Source organism: Schistocerca americana, chromosome 5 (assembly GCF_021461395.2).
Source record: "Schistocerca americana isolate TAMUIC-IGC-003095 chromosome 5, iqSchAmer2.1, whole genome shotgun sequence".
NCBI lineage: Eukaryota > Metazoa > Arthropoda > Insecta > Orthoptera > Acrididae > Schistocerca > Schistocerca americana.
In genome coordinates this window covers 387268240-387278100 of record NC_060123.1, presented here as the reverse complement: position 1 = coordinate 387278100, position 9861 = coordinate 387268240, and positions in this window count along the sequence as shown.

The following is a 9861-nucleotide window of genomic DNA, read 5'->3' as shown; positions in this document are numbered from 1 at the left end:
TCTAATGCACTCTGCAAATCATATCTTGTGCACCACTACGCATGCTGGAAAATGTTTGTTCACATATCCCCATTACTCCTCCTAGAACAAATAGTTTTCAGATACTCAACACTATACATCCCAGGTTAAACCATAATGTTTCACCAGATTCTGAAATTTGTCCTTACTGAGAGGCTTGGTTAGGAGATCAGATAACATTTCTTCTGTGCACAGATAACTCAAGATTATATTTACCTGTTCCACATGATGTGTTATAAAGTGATGCCTTATGTCAATATGTTTGGATATTACACTGGTGACATTATTTTTTGCAAGTTTAATAGCTCCCATATTATCACAAAATACCACAGTTGGCTTTAATGTTGGAGGAGATTCTATTTCACTCATCAGTGTACGGCTACGAACAGCTTCTTGGGTGGTGGAGGACAGGGCCATATATTCAGCTTCTACAGGACTCAAAGCAACAGTTCTTTGTCTCTTACATGACCATGATATAAATTCTCTCATTAGTCTAAAAAAACTTCGAGTAATGGAGTGCCTGCTTTCCAGCTCCAGTCTGCATCACTGTATCCTTCCAAATTTACATTTCCAGTTTTAGAATATTTTAACTTATAATCAGCTGTTCCATTTAAATATCTGAATATTCTCTTGACTGCCATCCAGTGCTTTTCTCTCGGATCACTGCAAAACTTGCTTACTGCATTTGTGGCAAACGCAATGTCTGGTCTGGAGGTCTGTGCTAAGTACAGTAGACTTTCTACAGCTTCCAAATAGAGCACACTTTCCTTACATTTCTTGTCATCATCAGTTATTAGCAGTTTTGCATTATTTTCCGTAGGAGTAGAAAAAGGTTTACAATTTTCCATATTGAACTATTCTAAGATCTTCCTTGTGTACAGAGATTGATCAATTCATAATTCTTCACTGTAGGCACTTCTTAGAATCTTCATGCCTTAGTATTTATTCATTTTCTTTAAATCATGAATATTAAAATTCTGACTGTAACTGTTTTTTTAAAAAAGTCCATCTGGCTTTCGCTATTGGTTAAAATAAAAAAAAAACATCTATCCATATCGCCATGACTGCAATTTCTTCATTGCTCCTTTTATGATACACTCCTGGAAATTGAAATAAGAACACCGTGAATTCAATGTCCCAGGAAGGGGAAACTTTATTGACACATTCCTGGGGTCAGATACATCACATGATCACACTGACAGAACCACAGGCACATAGACACGGGCAACAGAGCATGCACAATGTCAGCACTAGTACAGTGTATATCCACCTTTCGCAGCAATGCAGGCTGCTATTCTCCCATGGAGACGATCGTAGAGATGCTGGATGTAGTCCTGTGGAATGGCTTGCCATGCCATTTCCACCTGGCGCCTCAGTTGGACCAGCGTTCGTGCTGGACGTGCAGACCGCGTGAGACGACGCTTCATCCAGTCTCAAACATGCTGAATGGGGGACAGATCCGGAGATCTTGCTGGCCAGGGTAGTTGACTTACACCTTCTAGAGCACGTTGGGTGGCGCGGGATACATGCGGACGTGCATTGTCCTGTTGGAACAGCAAGTTCCCTTGCCGGTCTAGGAATGGTAGAACGATGGGTTCGATGACGGTTTGGATGTACCGTGCACTATTCAGTGTCCCCTCGACGATCACCAGTGGTGTACGGCCAGTGTAGGAGATCGCTCCCCACACCATGATGCTGGGTGTTGGCCCTGTGTGCCTCGGTCGTATGCAGTCCTGATTGTGGCGCTCACCTGCACGGCGCCAAACACGCATACGACCATCATTGGCACCAAGGCAGAAGCGACTCTCATCGCTGAAGACGACACGTCTCCATTCGTCCCTCCATTCACGCCTGTCGCGACACCACTGGAGGCGGGCTGCACGATGTTGGGGTGTGAGGGGAAGACGGCCTAACGGTGTGCGGGACCGTAGCCCAGCTTCATGGAGACGGTTGCGAATGGTCCTCGCCGATACCCCAGGAGCAACAGTGTCCCTAATTTGCTGGGAAGTGGCGGTGCGGTCCCCTACGGCACTGCGTAGCATCCTACGGTCTTGGCGTGCATCCGTGCGTCGCTGCGGTCCGGTCCCAGGTCGACGGGCACGTGCACCTTCCGCCGACCACTGGCGACAACATCGATGTACTGTGGAGACCTCACGCCCCACGTGTTGAGCAATTCGGCGGTACGTCCAACCGGCCTCCCGCATGCCCACTATACGCCCTCGCTCAAAGTCCGTCAACTGCACATACGGTTCACGTCCACGCTGTCGCGGCATGCTACCAGTGTTAAAGACTGCGATGGAGCTCCGTATGCCACGGCAAACTGGCTGACACTGACGGCGGCGGTGCACAAATGCTGCACAGCTAGCGCCATTCGGCGGCCAACACCGCGGTTCCTGGTGTGTCCGCTGTGCCGTGCGTGTGATCATTGCTTGTACAGCCCTCTCGCAGTGTCCGGAGCAAGTACGGTGGGTCTGACACACCGGTGTCAATGTGTTCTTTTTTCCATTTCCAGGAGTGTATATACTTGGATCTGCCTTTGACTGTATCATACCTAGTTTTATCAAAGCTTTGTGCAAACATTTATTCCAGCAATGGCCACATGGCTTTAATCCATATATGCATTTCTTCAAACGCCAAATTCTCCTTTTCCCTTGATAAGGTCGCTTAACTTCATCAGGTGGAATCATATATATTTCCTCTTCCATCCTTCCATTAAGGTAGACTGTTTTCACGTCCAGTTGATGAATTAATAGAGCTAAAAGGTATCTTAATGATGAATACTTCACCACAGGTGAAAAAGTTTCATTGTAATCTATTCCTTCTTTCTGGGAATATCCTTTAATTACCAATGCAGCTTTGAATTTTGGTATTGAACACTCAGGATTTTTAACATTAGACACCCATCTTGGCTTTTTATTTTCAGGCTTCTCAACCCATTCTGAAATGGAACCACTTTCCCATTTCTATCGTTCCCATTACTATGTGCAAATCTTAGTATCTACTTTCTATTTTATGCAAATCATGTGCAGATCTGAATTATGTATTATTAAATTTAATTGTTATTCAAATAACTTTTCTAGTGTGTGCAGTTCTTAATTATCCATTTTCTGGTGTGACAATTATTTATATTACTTTTGGTTGTTAATTCATTAATCTTCCATTTCCAAAGATGGTAATGTTATGTCAACTGTTTGTTCTTTGGAGGAGATGTGTTCTGAAGGGAAGTTGGAACGGCAGTTAAATGCACGTGGCTGGTGTGGATGGAACGATTGGACAATGAAAATGTTTTGCATTTTTCGTGAATAAACAATGGTGACTCAAAAATTCTGCAGATTATTGTTGCAACATACATATATACGAAGACCAGCTACAGTAAGACCAAGGATTCTATTTCCTAGCGGAGCAACCTACATCCAGAGGAATTTAGGTTAAGTATTCCTTAACCAGCAATAAAGAACTGACTCCATCAATACAAGTTATTTTATTTTTTCCAGATGTTTAACCGGTGGTGGAGGAGACAAAGAAGCATGTGCTTAATTCTGTAAGTGCCGATATTACTATTGAATGCAATCTATAAAATGTGAAGAATTTGCTGATCATATCGGTAGTAATTGGAATGCTTCCCATGGTAGTGGGAACATTTCAATTTATATGTATCATTATCCACAAAAAACTGCAGTTCCTTTTCAATAGCCTTTTTCGAATCTTGAGCATTTGAACTTGCTAAAGTTCATCAACTGTAATTGCTTCACTGTTGATTGTTTGGGCAGCGTACATTTATGTATATTCTTTTGGTTTTGCTATACGTGAAGACCACCTTAAACTGACTTCCTCTGTTGAATCTACTTCCTCAATTTGATTCTCGGGTAGCACATCAGCTTCCTCTTTATTCTCGTCTTCCTCTGTTTCGGTTTCCATCTCTGTTTCAGCACTATCACACATTATGCTTGGTTGCATTACTGTATCATTTTGACTATTTTCCTTTATTTTAGGTCTATAATACTCTAAGAATATTACAGCTCTATTACTTATTGTCTTCTTATTCACAGGATTATAAAATCTGTAGCCTTTTGAATCCTCATACTAGCCAACAAAAATATATTTTTGAGATATTGCATCCCATTTTCCTCTTAATGGTTTTGGAATCCGAACTGTGGCTTCATATCCAAAAACTTTTAAGTGCTTTAGATCCAGTTTCTTCCCAGTCAATACTTCATAAGGTGTCTTGTGTCTCAGACATTTGGTAGGTGATCTGTTAATTAAATACACTGCTGTTGACAGAACCTCTTCCCAAAAACACTTAGGTAGCTCAGCGTCGCTTAACACACTTCTTGCCTTTTCTACAATGGTTCTGTAGGTTCGTTCTGCAACTCCATTCTGAGAAGGACTGTAGCGAATGGTAGTCTGATGTCTAATACCCATTCCATTCAATTGTTCCTTAAACCGTCTGTTTACATGTTGATATCCATTGCCTGATCCAATAATTTCAATTTTCTTCCCAGTCTGTCTTTCGACCATTTTGTAACAAACAACAAATACATCATTCACTTGATCGTTGCTACTCATAAAATAAACGCATATGTATCTAGAAAAATAATCTATGAATGTCAGGAAATAGAAGCTACCTCATAAGGATTTATTCTCAATAGGGCCACAGAGATCTGAGAGTATGAGTTGCAAGACTTCAGTTCATCGGCTCTGACTCGATTTAAATGGCAATCTAGCCTGCTTCCCTTGCAAACACTCTCACATTGGACGTTATTCATTCCATAATTTTCCATCTCAGTTGCCATATTCTTCAGTAAAGTCATACTTGTCCTATTCAAATGTCCAGGTCTGCTATGCCACAAGAAACCATTTGCAGCATAAACAGAGTGATTTCTTGTTTCAACAGTATTTTGAACTGTATTCACGTTGTAAATACCTCTTACATGACTTGCAGTAGCTATAACATCACCACAAGAGTTTATCAGTTTGGTTCCCTCTATATCGAAGATAACTTTATTATCCTTCTTTGCTATTTCGCTTACTGACAGCAAATTAGTTGCAATATTCTTTACATAATGTATGTAATGAGAAGTCACAATTTCCTTTTCCCCATTCACAAGCAAATTAAGACCCACTTTTCCTGCGAGTTCACACCTTAACTTAGATCTGTCAACTGAGGAAATTCCAATTTCACTCGTTGACTGAACATCGTACAAACCTGACGGAGCTCTGGTAATGCTCCTGAATCTAGGAACCATTCTGCATGATCGTCACTCGCTTCATTAAAAGAATAAAAAACAGAAAATGCTTTACCTTTATCGGTAGTCTTTCTCTCAGGACTACTAGAATTAACATGCCCCTTTTCTTGTATACTTAACTTTTCGTTACACTGTGAAGCAATATGCCCATTTTTCTGGCATCTGAAATATCTTATTGGCTTCTTGTTGTACTTACAGTATGAAGCCGACACTGTTCCTTTTTCTGAAGCATTAGAATCTGGTTCATTCTTCACGTCCTTTAGAATCTTTATTTTAACACTGTCCGCTGTATTGAGTGTTCCCTCGTGCGGTAGCGTTCTCGCTTCCCACGCCCGGGTTCCCGGGTTCGATTCCCGGCGGGGTCAGGGATTTTCTCTGCCTCGTGATGGCTGGGTGTTGTGTGCTGTCCTTAGGTTAGTTAGGTTTAAGTAGTTCTAAGTTCTAGGGGACTGATGACCATAGATGTTAAGTCCCATAGTGCTCAGAGCCATTTGAACCATTTATTGAGTGTTCCCAAACTTTCCAAACCCATAATCATTGGCGAATTTTTCTCTGGTAGTCCAGTTAATAATATAATAAAGTCCCAATCCATTCATCCACAATTTCAAAACCAATATTCCTCATGTCTGGGATATTCAGATATTCATCTACGCTTTTACACTTATACAATCTTGTGGTCATCAGCTCACGAAGTGATCCTACTTTATTGATTAAACCACCATCTTCAAACGCGTTTTTCAATTCGTCCCATACCTCTTTTGCTGACGTAGCCTTTCTATGTGAACATAATTCACTTGATCAATCAAAAGGATTAGTTTTGATTTCGTCATCCGATCCTTAGTAGCAAAACGTGATTCCGTAGGTTCCAATTTATGGTACACAATGTAACATAAGTCATCCAAGTGCATATACGCCTCAACGGCAAATTTCCAGGTTGCATAATTTTTCTGCTCTACAAGGCGCTCTATTTGCAGTATATGTGTTGTACTCATTTTTCAGTTATTTTTCTTCTTCACATAGTGTACACAATCCAACTTTACACAAACTTCTGCGCACTTTTTGCGCAAATACACGCGACGTTAAAGTTTCTTATTTTGCTTTAACCCAGTAGCTGGGTCTATAACCTGTTGTAATTTATGGAGATTAACGCAGCTAAATGACAATCAACAACTATTTAAGGGACAAAATAAACTTTTGCTTTATTCACACAACACATATTAATACATTCTGCTATGTAAATATATTACAAACACACACCTGACTCATACGATAATAGATGGTGGTGACTTTAATTTACCCTCGATATGTTGGCGAAAATACATGTTTAATTACCGAGGTACGCACAAAATATCATCCATAATTGTACTAAACGTATTCTCTGAATATTATTTCGAGCAGTTACTTCATGAGCCCACACGAATAGCGAACGGTTGTGAAAACACACTTGACCTCTTAGCAACAAATAATTCTGAGTTGATAACGAACATCAAAACCGATTCAGGGATTAGTGATCTCAGAGTTGTCGTATCGAGATTGAACATCCCCAAATCCTCGAAAAATAAGCGAAAAACATGCCTATTCAAAAACGCAGATAAAAATTCACTTGACGCCATCCTAAGAGACAATCTCCACTCATTTCAAATTAATAATATAAGTGTAGAGTAGATGTGGCTTAAATTCAAAGAAATAGTATCAGCAGCAATTGAGAGATTTATATCAAATAAATTATTTAACAACGGAGCCGATCCCCCTTGGTACACAAAACGGGTTAGAACACTGTTGCAGAAACAATGAAACAAACATACCAAATTTAAACAGACGGAAAATCCCCAAGATTGGCGATCTTTTACAGAAGCTCGAAATTTAGCACGAACTTCAAAGCGAGATGCCTGTAACAGTTTCCACAACGAAACTTTGTCTCGAAACCTGGCAGAAAATCCAAAGAGATTCTGGTCGTATGTGAAGTATGTTAGCGGCAAAAAACAATCATTGCCTTCTCTGCATGATAGCAATGGAAATACTATCGAAGACAGTGCTGACAAAGCAGAGTTACTAAACACAGCCTTCCGAAACGCCTTCACAAAAGAAGATGAAGTAAATATTCCAGAACTCGAATAGAAAACAGCTCCCAATTTGAGTAACATAGACGTAAATATCCTCGGAGTAGTGAAGCAACTTAAATCACTTAATAAAAGCAAGTCTTCTGGTCCAGACTGTATACCAATTAGGTTACTTTCATAGTATGCTAATGCAGTAGTTCCATACTTAACAATGATATAGAACCGTTCGCTAGGTGAAAGATCCGTACCCAAAGACTGGAAAGTTGCACAGGTCACACCAATATTCAAGAAAGGTAGTGGGAGTAATCCACTAATTTACAGGCCAATATTGTTAACGTCGATATGCAGCAGGATTTTAGAATATTGAGTTCTAACATTATGAATTACCTCGAAGAAAATGGTCTATTGGCACACAGTCGACATCGGTTTAGAAAACATTGTTCCTGTGAAACACAACTAGCTCTTTATTCACATCAAGTATTGAGTGCTATTGACAAGGGATTTCAGATTGATTCCGTATTTCTGGATTTCCGGAAGGCTTTTGAGACTGTACCACACAAGCGGCTCGTAGTGAAATTGCGTGTTTATGGAATATCGTCTCTCAGTTATGTGACAGGATTTGTGACTTCCTGTCAGAGAGGTCACAGTTCGTAGTAATCGAGTAAAACGGAAGTGATTTCTGGCGTTCCCCAAGGTAGTGTTATAGGTCCTTTGATGTTATTTATCTATATAAACGATTTTGGAGATAATCTGAGCATCCGTCTTCGGTTGTTTGAAGATGACACTGTCGTTTATCGACTAATAAATTCATCAGAAGACCAAAACAAACTGCAAAACGATTTAGAAAAGATATCTGAGTGGTGCGAAAAGTGGCAGTTGACGCTAAATAACGAAAAGTGCGAGCTCATCCACATGAATGCTAAAAGGAACTCGTTAAACTTCGGTTACACGATTAATCAGTCTAATCTAAAAGCTATAATTTCAACTAAATGCATAGGTATTACAATTACGAACAACTTAAATTGGAGGGACACATAGAAAATGTTGTGGGGAAGGCTAACGAAAGACTGCGTTTTATTGGCAGGACACTTAGAAAATGAAACAGACCTACTAAGGAGACTGCCTACACTACCCTTGTCCATCCTCTTTTAGAATACTGTTGCACGGTGTAGGATCCTTACCAGATAGGACTGACTGAGTACATCGAAAAAGCTCACACGTTTTTTATTATCGCGAAATATGGGAGAGAGTGTCACAGAAATGATACAGGATTTGGGCTGGACATCATTAAAAGAAAGGTGTTTTTCATTCCGACAGAATCTTCTCACGAAATTCCAATCACCAACTTTCTCCTCCAAACGCGAAAATATTTTGTTGACACCGACCTACATAGGGAGTGACGTTCACCACGATAAAGTAAGGGAAATCAGAGCTCATACGGAAAGATGTAGGTGTTCGTTCTTTCCAAGCACTATATGAGATTGGAATAATAGAGAATTGTGAAGGTGGTTCGATGATCCCTCTGCCAGGAACTTGAATGTGATTTGCAGAGTATCCATGTAGATGTAGATATTCCACAGAGTCTAATGCAATGTGCACATCATACCTTGTACGCCACTATGCACACTGGAAAATGTTTGTTCACATATCCCCAATAAAAACAAAATATATAACCACGATTTATCTAGGAAACATCTCGAACAAAATCAACAAATTATTCAACAAAACTGACATCGCATTTGCATTTCAAAACACACACAACCTCAAACACAAAATTCACAAAGTCAGCTTGAAAATCCCCATACACAACAATCCCAGTGTTCACAAAATTTCATGTAGCACATGCCACAAATTCTACATATGGCAAACTGGTAGAAACTTCTAAATTAGATATAAAGAGCACACAAGAGAAAGTGAAATCAACCCATCCACATTTTTTCGATATTTACAAATGGAGAAACAAGGTGTAAAACCCATAAACAAAGCACTAGAAATCCTCCAGATCACGCAGAAGGGAACATTCATGAACATGCTTGACGAAATATAAATATATTCACATGCATACAGTAGCCTAACAAATTTATTGAACGAACAAACCGTCATAAAACACAAAAAGTACATAGAAAACTTTACTCATATAATAAATCTTGAAAACGGGTAATATAACAAAATAAGAGACTTTAAACAACACATATCCATAGTAACAGCGATAACAACATGAGTAGTATAAAACAGACACAGAACGCCAACATAAGGCATAAACAGCAACAATTATTACGGAAAAATTTTAAAAAGTAAACTAAAAATCTCAAATAAAACTAAAACAAACTTTAGGCAAAAACATAATAAGAAACAAACCTATATAAAATAATAATAAACAACTGAATATCACATATCACTTATTTATAATAGTAACTATGTAATATCGCTGACCCACTGTCATCCAGGCTGTCAGAAAAATAGTATATATTGAAAACATGTAATATCTGACATACAACTCCACTGTACATCTGAGAGAAAGCAATAATTCTAAAACA